At 46.1% G+C, this 12,353-nt stretch overlaps 1 long non-coding RNA gene across 1 annotated transcript; it reads left to right on the forward strand.

Moving 5' to 3' along the window:
* The first annotated feature begins 2,348 nt into the window (after positions 1-2,348).
* LOC112072246 (uncharacterized) lies at positions 2,349-3,134 on the forward strand. Its single transcript, XR_002894277.2, has 2 exons — positions 2,349-2,794; positions 2,936-3,134. It is a non-coding gene; the product is annotated as an uncharacterized lncRNA (long non-coding RNA).
* Positions 3,135-12,353: the final 9,219 nt, after the last annotated feature.

The raw sequence follows: 12,353 nt of genomic DNA on the forward strand, positions 1-12,353 counted from the left end.
GGAAGGTTCTCCCATCTCCACAGAGAACTCTGGAGCTCTGTTCAGAGTGACCATTGGGTTCCTGACCAAGGCCGTTCTGCCCCAATTGCTCAGTTTGGCCGGGCAGCCAGCTCTTGGAAGCATCTTGTGGTTCCAAATCTTCCGTTTAAAAATGATGGAGGCCACCGTGTTCTTGGGACCTTCAATGCTGCAGAAATGTTTTGGTACCCTTCCCCAGATCTGGTGCCTCGACACAATCTTGTCTCAGAGCTCTACAGAACAATTCCTTCGACCTCAAGGATTGGTTTTTGCTCTGAGCATGCACTGTCAACTGTGGGACCTTATATAGACAGGTGGGTGCCTTTCCAAATCATGTCCAATCAATTGATTTTACCACAGGTGGACTCCAGTCAAGTTGTAGAAACATCTCAAGGATGATCAATGGAAACAGGATGCACCTGAGCTCAATTTTGAGTCTCATAGCAAGGGGTCTGAAGATAAGTGAGGTATTTATAATTTATTTTAAATTTGCAAATATAAAAAAAAAAATGTTTTCACTTTGTTATTATGGGGTATTGGTTGTAGATTGATCAGGGGGGAAATGAATTGAATCCATTTTAGAATAAGGCTGTAACGTAACAAAATGTGGAAAAAAGTGAATGGGTCTGAATACTTTCCAAATGCACTGTTTGTGCACATTGTCCAGGTGAGGAAAAGCACGGGGCACGCATCTAGGAGCCGCTTTTACGCCATGTTGCAGTAATGCTTAAACATTCAATATTGGATAATCAATTTAAAATTAATCAATGATGAGGTATTCTTTGCATATTGTTTATGGCCACAAGTGGTGGTAAACAGAATCTCATTTCAATTACGATTCCAAACACTGCATAATGCCATTCTGTGTGAAGAATACCATCTCAATGCGACCGAGATTGTCACAATGCTGACGCATCACATGGAACTCCAGAACCCAAGAGATAAGTTCAGAAATGTCAAGAATTCAACAGTTCTTGATTGACAAACAATGAGAGAGACAGCATTATGGCAAGCTTTTCATTCTCCTCCCTGAGACAGACATGTGTCCTTAAGGACACACAAAGTCAATTCAGGTAGGAACAATTCAATTAATTTACATCTTGAAACTTCAATATTAATTGAAGGTTGATTTATTAGTTGAAAGGAAATATAAAATAAAATGTAGGTTAAGATGACTTGGGGCATTTGCTGTTAGTTACCAAGCAATGTAAACATGCAAAATTTAAGTTATAAACTTATGCTATGTCCAATATCTCTCCTTTGTACCAAAGTGTGCATTTGTTCACTTCACTGATTTCAAAGGAAAATTACTGGTATAATAAATATAGTTAGACTTCCACTAGCCCATGACTCCACCAATCCAATGTTTTAGATTTGTGGGAAGTAGTGAACAAGTACAGAATTCAGGAGAAATTAGATATTATTGGGACACACTTGTACTTTACCTTTAGTAAAAGGAGAATATTCCTTGTTTATAATACGAAAAAATCTGTTATGTTTACCCTGTGTTACCATATTGTTTCTTTCAGGGTGGATCTCATTGGTGACCCAACTCAACGCCCTTGACCTTGACGGTCAAGAGAGTCAGAGAGAGTCAAAGAGATCAGAACGTCCATCAAAAGCTTCCAGAGTTACTTGGCGACAAGTACCACTACGCGAATGCCATCGACAGCTCTCTGCTCTGGACTGTTGGTACACCCCCCTACATTCCCCCAGCTCTGAAAGGAAGAAGCTTCCCCTCTGTAGAGAGCTTCTTCCTGGATGAGTGGGTGCCACTGACACTCCTGCAGACTCCTCAGGTTATGTCCACCAGTGTTTCCATCAAGGAAGACAACCTGATCCAGTCTGCTGCAGGCATAGTGTCTCAGGTTCTGTTCACCATGTTGCCATCGTGGAGAATGACCTTGTCCAGTCTGCTGCAGGCGTATGTGTCTGGTTCTGTCCACCAGTGTTGCAATCTTGGAGAATGACCTGATCCAGTCTGCTGCAGGCCTAGTGTCTCTGGTTCTGTCCACTAATGTTGCCATCGTGGAGAATGACCTGGTCCCGTCTGCGTCTGGCCTAGTGTCTCAGGTTCTGTCCACCAGTGTTTCCATCGAGGAAGACAACCTGCTCCAGTTCTGCTGCAGGCCTAGTGTCTCAGGATCTGGCCACTAATGTTGCCATCATGGAGAATGACTTGATTCAGTCTGCTGCAGGCCTAGTGTCGCAGGTGCTGTCCACCAGCATTTCCATTGTGGAGAATGACCTAATCCAATTTGCTGCAGGTCTAGTGTCTCCAGGATCTGCTCCATAATGTTGCCATCATGAGAATGGACTTGATTCAGTCTGCTGCAGGCCTAGTGTCGCAGGTGCTGTCCACCAGCATTTCCATTGTGGAGAATGACCTAATCCAATTTGCTGCAGGTCTAGTGTCTCATGAGCTGTCTACCAAAGTTGTCATAGTGGAGAAAGACCTCATCCAGTCTGCTACAAACCTAATGTCTCAGGATGGTGACTCCACCCCGAGAGCCTCCAACCAACATGAGGTCCATGTGGCTGATTTCTCAACCAAGAGAAGTAGTCTATCACTATTTCTATGGTTTCAACCCAGAGTTGCCTTGTTGCTTTACATGAAGTTGATGCTAGTGCTACAAGCCTGGAGCAATCTGCTGAGAAAATGTCTACCTCTACTACTGATGTCAACGACATCTCAACTGCTGCTGCCAAGACGAAGAAGAGGTGTGGATTATTCTCATCTCTCTGGAGAGTTCTCAGGGGGAAGAACAAGAAGCCTGTAAGTAAAAACTCATATACTCTTAGTCTCTTTTGTACTTAATATAATCATTTATCAACTATTTTTACACTAATATCCAGTGTTAATGGCTGTCTGTGAAATAGGTTTTCTATATTTTCTACCCTTTGTTTTTTTTTTCAGGCTAAAGTGGCTTCCAAGAAAGAGGATGAAATCAACAAGGATGCGAGCAGCCTCACCTGCCACCACAACACGACACAGGGAGATCACTGATGCAGGCACCCACAATGGTGTTCCTATGTTTTATCCCACTTTGTCCTCATCCCCAATCCCTTTCCCCCACCCCACCCGTTTTATCTTCAGTACACCTTTTGTCATTGCATTTGATTGTGTTTGTCTTTCATTGGTACCAATGTCATTGAAAAGGGAAGGGGCTTCGTAGTTCAACTACTTGTCAATAAATCACTGGTTGAACTTCAAACTCCGAATTGAGACAACCGAGGCAAAGACGTCAGCAGGAGGGCAACTGTGACCTTCAGAAATATGCAATTATGTGAAAAGTTTGTAACCATGTAACAATGCTATTGCGATCAGTTATATCCACATTTTCCGGAGAATAACAGGCATTCTCGCTCGGGGCCTCAAGATGGAGTAGTAAGCACAATTATAATGATTCCCCTCATAATGATCCTTTTATCAGCTGTTGGATATGGGGATATTCCCATATTAGGAATTCCTGTGGGAGATTTATACCGTGAATAAGTATGATAATTGGACATGGATTGTCTATGGCTACTGTGTCACGTTCTGACCTTTATTTCCTTTGTTGTGTTTTTATTTAGTATGGTCAGGGCGTGAGTTGGGGTGGGCAGTCTAGTTTTGTATTTCTATGTTTTTCCTATTTCTGTGTTTGGCCTGATATGGTTCTTAATCAGAGGCAGGTGTTTTGTGTTGTCTCTGATTGGGAACCATATTTAGGTAGCCTGTTTTGTGTTGGGTTTTGGTGGGTGGTTGTCTTCAGTCTTTGTGTGTCTGCACCAGATAGAACTGTTTCGGTTTTCACGTTTGTTGTTTTGTATTTTGGAAGTGTTCAGTTTATTGTCTTTTATTAAACATGATGGACACTTACCACGCTGCGCATTGGTCCTCTGATCCTTCTAACTTCTCCTCCTCAGACGAGGAGGAAGACGACAGCCGTTACATACTGAGTATTTCCATCATATGATTCTGTTATGATGAGGTTTACATTGCAGTTGTCTCCTTAGACATTACTGACTCATGGTATTGAAATCTATTCCGTCAGGGTGATGCATCATGAAAACACCCATGTGTGTGTAGGAATTTAAGCACAGGCATAATGTAGACAAGGTGTTTATGTAATGCAAGTGTGTTTTCAGTTTGTTCTTTGTGAGCTATTGTCAGATTAAGATATATAACAGATGATATGACATGGCTATAGTTTAGGTTTTCCCTCCTTTTTCAAACCACCACCAACAAATACCAACCCTGTTCTCAATTAAATTCACTATTCCATTCAATTTCTGAGGGCTCTTCTACAAAACAATGTTATGACAATGAAACCTGAAACCAATAGCCATCTCCATTATTTAGGTTACAGCAAGAGGCTAAAAATATCCAGTTCAGACTGGTAGTAGTCACGACCTAAATTATGACAGAATTCTGCACCACTGGTAGTTGACGTCAATACAGTACAGTCACTTCCTCGGTGACGTAATCGAACGGACTCGGTCGGTAGCATTGCCATCTGGTGGATGGACTCCGACTCGAGCCCCGTAACATTACGTCATTGGAAAGGAACCGATGCCAGTGTTTGGGTCTGGGTTTCAATACAAACGGATGAATAGCCGACCATTAGAACTGATACTCGACAGCAACAACTTGAGCTACAATTAATACGCATTTAGGCTACAGTAAACTCTTAAATAACTACTCAATATGCTTCAGGCATTTTCTGGAGACTTTTGGGGAATGTTGTGACTAAGAATGTTTTAAATTAATTGAGGTTGCTTCATTGGTAATGAGAAAATAGTTGCATAGTCAGCAAAACAGCGTAGGGGTTTTGACTTCAGTTCATTGACGTTTATGTCAATTCTACTGTATAGACTAGCCAGTATCATGGTCGTCGTGCATTTTTTGTTTAATATATTTCAAAAAGACGGGCTCGACAATGAAGTGAATGGATAGATAGCAAAAACTAGCATTAGCTGATTTAAAACGGTTGCAATTATGATACTTATGAGTTGTGCGTAAATGTCTCTGTCCATGGTTCTGAAATGTTTTTTTCTTTATCGTGACTGAGAAACGCATTGCAGGATGTCCATTGTACTGATCCTATTTTATTGACAATCAAATATGTTATTCGATTCTACTGATACACACTGTATGTTCATCCAGCTATATGTTATGTTGAATATTGTTTGAAATATAGCTGGTAAGAGGGATTGTCATTTGCATCTCTGACACAACTTTCAGGAATCAAAATGAACGTTGTAAAGTCTAAGACGTTGAACTCTCAGACAGAACCCAGTTGAGCCTTTCCTGTGGATCAATATTTTACAGAAGCCTTAACGGTCAATTAATGTTGGAGCTATAACGACGGGAACGCGCACTATTTTTGGTTCATATTTGCAGGTGTGTGTGTGTGTGTGTGTGTGTGGTGCCAGCCAGGGTGGCGTGACTCCTGAAATAAGTGAGGTTGGAAAAAGTGTTGTTCTTGCATGTGGCGAGAGAGAGAGACCCATTCTCAAAATCGTAAAAGCGCGTGCACAATCATAAGGAAGATGCGAGCTCTAGGGGGCTACATTCCCATTGACTGTTCCATTTCCCTGTCAGTGGCAGCAACATTAGCAGTGCCGAGGCGGTGGCAGCACTGAGAGAGAGAGAGGGGGGAACGCAACACACAGACTCCACCTAACTTTACCACGGTCCAACATCACCGAGCCCGTGTCCGGTGGCGCGAGGGCATCACAGCTCAAAGCCAGTCCATCCAGAGGGTCCCTCGGCTTGCTTGTGTCATCTCTTGGCGTGGAGATGGGCTGCCCGTAAAACCGGCGGTGGTGGAGGGGAGAGGCGGGGGGTGGGGGGGAGAAGCGAGAGACTAGAGAGTGAGGAGGTGTAGAAAAAAAAGCCGAGGAGGACGAGAAACAAAAGCACAACCGTGGGTGCCTGCAACAACCATGAGCAGCGGCGGCTTGCCCTATTCACCAGAGCTGCTGCTCTACCCGTGGACTATGTCGTGAGGTGTGGCTCGCAACGCTAAGCAGCAGGGATTCTGTCAGTCGAAACGACAGTAGCAAGCCAAGGAGGGGTGCTGCTGGTGGAAAAGATGTCGACCGCCTCGGTGGGGCCCCAGGGCGGCCCTCGCCCACCCACCGCGCCGCCGACCGTTCCCGAACTGCCGGACCTCAGCCATCTCACGGAAGAGGAGAGGAAAATAATCATGGCCGTGATGGATCGGCAGAAGGAGGAAGAGGAGAAAGAGGAAGCCGTGTTAAAGTAAGGGCTACATTTCCTTTCCCTGAACAGTGGTCGGTGGAACCCCGAACGCACCACTCGCAAACGCAACACCCCCATTCACGAGCGAGGTGTCTGTTTCCAGAAGGCAGACGCACGAGCGGCCATCCGCCACCTATTAGTTCCAGTATGTTACCAATATGCCTGTCGTTTACCATTGTAGTCACATTTCACACCCATTCAACCACCACAACCCGTTGCATCCCCTATTGTTCCCTAATACTGGGCTATAATTTCCGTATAGCCTACAGATGTTATAGCCCACGTTCACGGTGTTCCCTTGCTTGCCACTATATGAATAATTCACACCAGGTTGGATACTGGGGTTCGTTTTGGGATTCAACTATTCACGAGGGGGGGGGGGGAATCACAGTTTATAGGCCTGTCAATGCTTTAGCTTTGCTCAAATCCAATATAGGCTATGCGCTCTTCTCCAAAGCCCCCATAAGGAACGTCAGGTGTAGCCTAGCCTATATGATTGAAATTCATCCCAGTGTGGACATAGCCTACAAGGTGAATKGCTAATCAAWGTKTCCTCGCCGTGACWGTCGATGGTGATGGWGGTGGTCATTGATAAGGACGGGGAAATCGGGTCAAACGAGATACAGGTGTAGCCTCGCGCGGGTGGCGGAGGAGGGGAGACGGGGTGTACCAGTGGGGGAGCACTGGATGAATCATACCACAGGACTGCGTGCCCCCCTCCCTCCCTGAATCTTTCCATCTCTTCCTCCTCTCCCGAAGTATTTTTTTGTTTTGTTGCTTTGACACGGCCGCGTACACAACCGACATCACCATCTTACCGAAGCAGCTTGATGGCTGGCAAGGCTTGGTAGCTGTCCTTAACACAACATCAACGGTGTGCAAGATATCGAACTGTTGCTGTTTATGTCACCTGTTGCTGTTTATGACACCGTCGTAGTCCAACAAGATGATGGTGACATTAAAACTCTATTAATGCTTCATTGCGAGCCTGGCACAAACCATTCGTATTTTATGCTCGACAATCGTGTTACACCGGTGTGGTGCCATTTTCCCCTCCCCTCGGCGATGAGTGAGAGTGGGTGCGGTTGCACTGGTTGGACATCTCACCATGTGATGTAAGGCCGGGCATTCGAGCTAAGCATGATAGGGGGAATTTAAGCTCGACCAGTTATACCCAATGTCTGGTTTTAAAACGCCTCAAACCAGTATCAATTCAACTGATATCGAATGAATCAGTTATTGGGCCTATTTTATTCGGAAAACGTGTATGCAGCGTGTAGGTGCCGTGCGCCTCTCGTGTTCAGCTCTAGTCCACTGTTGGCCTAAACATCTATTCTGTGCTCCTTCCCCCGTGAACGGATGCATAGGTTATTCTTTGGTTTTCCCACCGGTCGGTTCCCAACACAATGCAATGAGGTGAATGAAAGTCGCTTATATAATTTTGCATCAGACCATCTTAACGAGATCGTATGGTAGTAGGGAACATCCATAGTGCACTACGTGACTCATGCTGTGTTACAAATATTCACTTTGCTCATCCTCACCGAAGGCTCCATCGAGTCGAATTTCCAACAGCAATACACTATGTAAGATATCTAGCCTGTTCAAAGTGCTTTTTGACATCCTTGTTTGCTGCAATTGCATTGCACTGTTTCATTTCCTGGTTGAAGTCTGGGGGAGCCAGGGCTGGAGCTATCTTGTGCCTCAGGAGAGGAAGTGATGTATTTCATGTTCCATGAGGCTTGAGCCATCCACAGCTTCTGTAAATAATGCCCTCATCATTTAGCCAATCATTTATATGATGATCCATGCACACCCAAAGGTCATGGTTGCTGTGCTGTTGCTGTGGCTCTGTGCGCACAGTTGCACACTATTCACTTTGAATATGAGAAGCTGTCATGTGTTGGCGGCTCTCAAGTTATGTAGTGGTTCAGTGCTTCCGAGAGAAATGGTATAGAATCACAATAGCTTGTGTCCGGAATGTTTATGGCATGTGGGAGAATAGGGAATAGAGAGAGTGTGTGTGTGTGACAGAGAGACAGAGAGAGAGAGAGAGAGAGAGAGAGAGAGAGAGAGAGAGAGAGAGAGAGACAGAAATAAATAAATAATGTAAGAAAGAAAAAAATAAAGAGAGAGAGAGACAGACTGGGGCTGTATGTGAACTTTCCATGGATTCTGCGGGCATTCCCATTCTTCCTGTGCATCAGGGGCGCAACTTTGGTTTTAGAAGTGGGGGGGACCTAATTATATATTTTTTTATCCAGTCGGATAAACACTCCAAACAGCCTACCAGACTGCTCGGAGGCGTCCACATGGTCCTAAAGTACACCTTGTTTTGTATCGCATTCCAATGATAAAACTGGGGGGTGGGGGGGATGCAATTTCAGAATGTGGGGGGAGGGACATGTCCCCGTCCCCAGTGAAAGTTGCGCCCCTGCTGTGCATCAAGGGATGCATTGGGGAGACACACATTACTCAGACACGCAAGGTCAGAACCATTCACACTGGGCACAGGCGTCAATTCAACGTCTATTCCACGTTGGTTCAATGTCATTTAATTGAGATGATGTGGAAACAACGTTGATGCAACCAGTGTGTGCCCAGTGGGTTGTTGCACATCATTACTAAACTCATATATTTCCATTGAGCATTTAACTTCTAATACAGTCTAGTAGTATGGCATTGTGATCAGGGTCTTTTGAATAGACAGGGCAAGCATTAGGCCTATGGACCCACGTTCTTGGCATGCGGCCATCCAACAGATGACTTCCCCTAATTCACTTCAGCTCAGTGAACGTTTCCGATGAACAATGAACAATGTAGCACATGATTATTACACGTGCAATAGATGATATCAAGCTAGTCTGTTGTGACAATGATATAACATGGCCACACAGGCCCTCCCGACTGTTCTGGGTGTTATTCATTAGACATCAAACGGAAGAAAACAGACCGAAACGGGGAGGTACCACCTGAACTTGTCCAATAAGAAATTGTCATTTTTGTTTCCTGTTGCAAAACGTTTTGCTACGGTGTGCACTAATGAATATGACCCAGGTGTTCCTATGGTACCTGGGAGCTAAGCAGCTGGTGATAAAGTGATAGGTTCCTGTATCTCACCACCTCCACCTCCGTCATGGGAGAGGCCAGTGTGTCCAGGTCTGTTGCCCAGCCCAGAGGCCTCATCCTGGACTAATGATTACCCCTTAGGTCAGCCTGTGGGAACAGAGCACCTGGAGCTTCTGGTCTTAATACTGGTGCTACTGTATCTGTACCATGGGTGATTCATCTCTGTAGGTGTTGTTGCAGCAGATGCAGCAGGTGAAGAAAGATGACGTGGTCTATTGACTTTCTCTATCCTGTCCTATGTAAAAGATTTTAAAAAAGGTGTGAAATGAGCAACTTCACACTATGTTGATGTGCAAGACCATTACTGTCCTCTGAATCAGGGTGRTGGACACGTGGCTTAAGAGAGATGGTATTACTGGACACTATAGACATGGTTGAGAGTGTAGTAGGAGTGCTGAACACCATTCTAACACGCTAATAAGCAGGACTGAACTGAACACTGAACTAGCATGCTCAAAGAATTTACAGCATTTAGCATTTAGCAGTTAGCTACCGCCCCAATGTGGTGAAACAACACCTGCTAACGAAACAGGAAATCTCCCCCTTAGAGCATTTGTGGTTTCCGTAAAGTAAATATAGAAACCCCTTTCAAATATTGATGAGCTAACAGAGGTTGTAGAGTTTCTTAGAGGGGTGTATGAAGCAGAGGGAGAGAGATGGAGAGAGAGGAAGAGCCCTCATCATCAAAGATGGCGGAAGAGAGGAAGCCTAGAGTATAGTGGATGGAAGGATTTGGAGGGTTTAGGATTAGAGGGGTAACCAGGGAGAGCGCGAGGTACACACACGCCCACACGCAGCACACCAACGCACACACACACACACACACACACACACACACACACACACACACACACACACACACACACACACACACACACACACACACACACACACACAACACACACACAACACACACACACACACACACAGTGCCAATCTCTGCTTCACAGGGCTCCAGAGGGCCCCCAGAGCACAGAGTGCATCAGAAGGCCATGCAGGCACCACATCACCACCCAGCCATAGGTCACTGTTAGATAGGTATACAAGGGCAAGACGTGTAGCTGAGGTTAGTATGGAGGTTGTAGGGAGGAGATGGGAATGGATGTCTGGAATATCCAGTTATTTTCCCCTCTGTGTTGGAGGCTACAATGACGTGAAGACTGTTGTGTAGTAGACAGTCACTTGCAAATACACATAAATACACTTCACATACATGTACAAGTCTCTAAACATGCACATGCTCTGTGTACACCGTCCCACCCACTAACACACAACCCACTATGTGTGTATCCACAGCTGTGTCAGCTGCAGAGCTGGGAGGGGCTGTGATGTGATTATTGATTGACAGACAGGGTCGGTGGTTGATGTTGACGTGGAGCGGGTGTCAGACCTGGTGGTGCAGGCTGCTGGGGGTTAGCTATGTCCTCCCTGGGAATATTTAGGCTTTTGTCAGCTTCTGACTGGCATACAGCGACACACACACACACACGCACGCACGCACGCACGCACGCACGCACGCACGCACGCCCACGCACGCCGCACGCACGCACGCACGCACGCACGCACGCACGCACGCACACCCACACGCACACAACACACACAACACAACAACACACACACACACACACAACACAACACACAACACACACACACACACACACACACACAACACAAAGTGCCAATCTCTGCTTCACAGGGCTCCAGAGGGCCCCAGAGCACAGAGTGCATCAGAAGGCATGCAGGCACCACATCACCACCCAGCCATAGGTCACTGTTAGATAGGTTACAAGGGCAAGACGTGTACTGAGGTTAGTATGGAGGTTGTAGGGAGGAGATGGGAATGGATGTCTGGAATATCCAGTTATTTTTCCCCTCTGTGTTGAGGCTACAATGACGTGAAGACTGTTGGTAGTGAGACAGTCACTTGCAAATACACATAAATACACATTCACATACATGTACAAGTCTCTCAAACATGCACATGCTCTCGTGTACACCGTCCCACCCACCTAACACACAAACCCACTATGTGTGTATCCACAGCTGTGTCAGCTGCAGAGCTGGGAGGGCTGTGATGTGATTATTGATTGAAGACAGGGTCGGTGGTTGATGTTGACGTGGAGCGGGTGTCAGACCTGGTGGTGCAGGCTGCTGGGGGTTAGCTATGTCCTCCCTGGGAATATTTAGGCTTTTGTCAGCTTCTGACTGGCATACAGCGCACACACACACATCACACGCACGCACGCACGCACGCACGCACGCACGCACGCACCGCACGCACGCACCGCACGCACGCACGCACCACACACACACACACACACACACACACACACACACCCACACACACAACACACACACACACACACACACACACACACACACAGCTTGTGCTTCTATAGGACTGAGACACTGGTATGTTTGTTCCAGACTGCGTACTCAGCTACTATAACTAACATACATGCTGTGACACATCCTGTGACTGGTCCCTGATGTAATGATATCAAATGCTTAGATTCATCTCTGCATTTTATTATGAGTAGTAATGCTTGATTTGTTATCGAGATACTGTATGTTCTGTAACCCCCCTATGGTAATGACCTGGGTTCTGAGTTCCCTCGCCAAGTCATGCAGTTGTAACTATTTGTCCAGTGTGGGATCAGCACCAGCTGAAAGGGTTGCCATGCCAACTCCTATTCCCTTCTGCCTTCTCATCTCCCCCTCTCTCTCTCCGTCCCACCTCCCTTTCCCCCTGCTGTGTCTCAGTGTCTCTAGTGTTCCTGGCTGGTTACTCCTGCCTCCTTCTACCCCCAAAATACACCCTTTTCACCCCCCACCCCCTATCCTCATCACCCTCTTCCCATCCTCCACCCTCCTTCTGTGTCTCAATGTCCCCATGTTTCCGGCTGGTTACTCTCCTCTTCCCAGCAATTAGCGTTGTTCTGCTGTGGAGCTTCCT

This window comes from Salvelinus sp. IW2-2015, unplaced genomic scaffold (genome assembly GCF_002910315.2).
Source record: "Salvelinus sp. IW2-2015 unplaced genomic scaffold, ASM291031v2 Un_scaffold1864, whole genome shotgun sequence".
Classification (NCBI taxonomy): Eukaryota; Metazoa; Chordata; class Actinopteri; order Salmoniformes; family Salmonidae; genus Salvelinus; species Salvelinus sp. IW2-2015.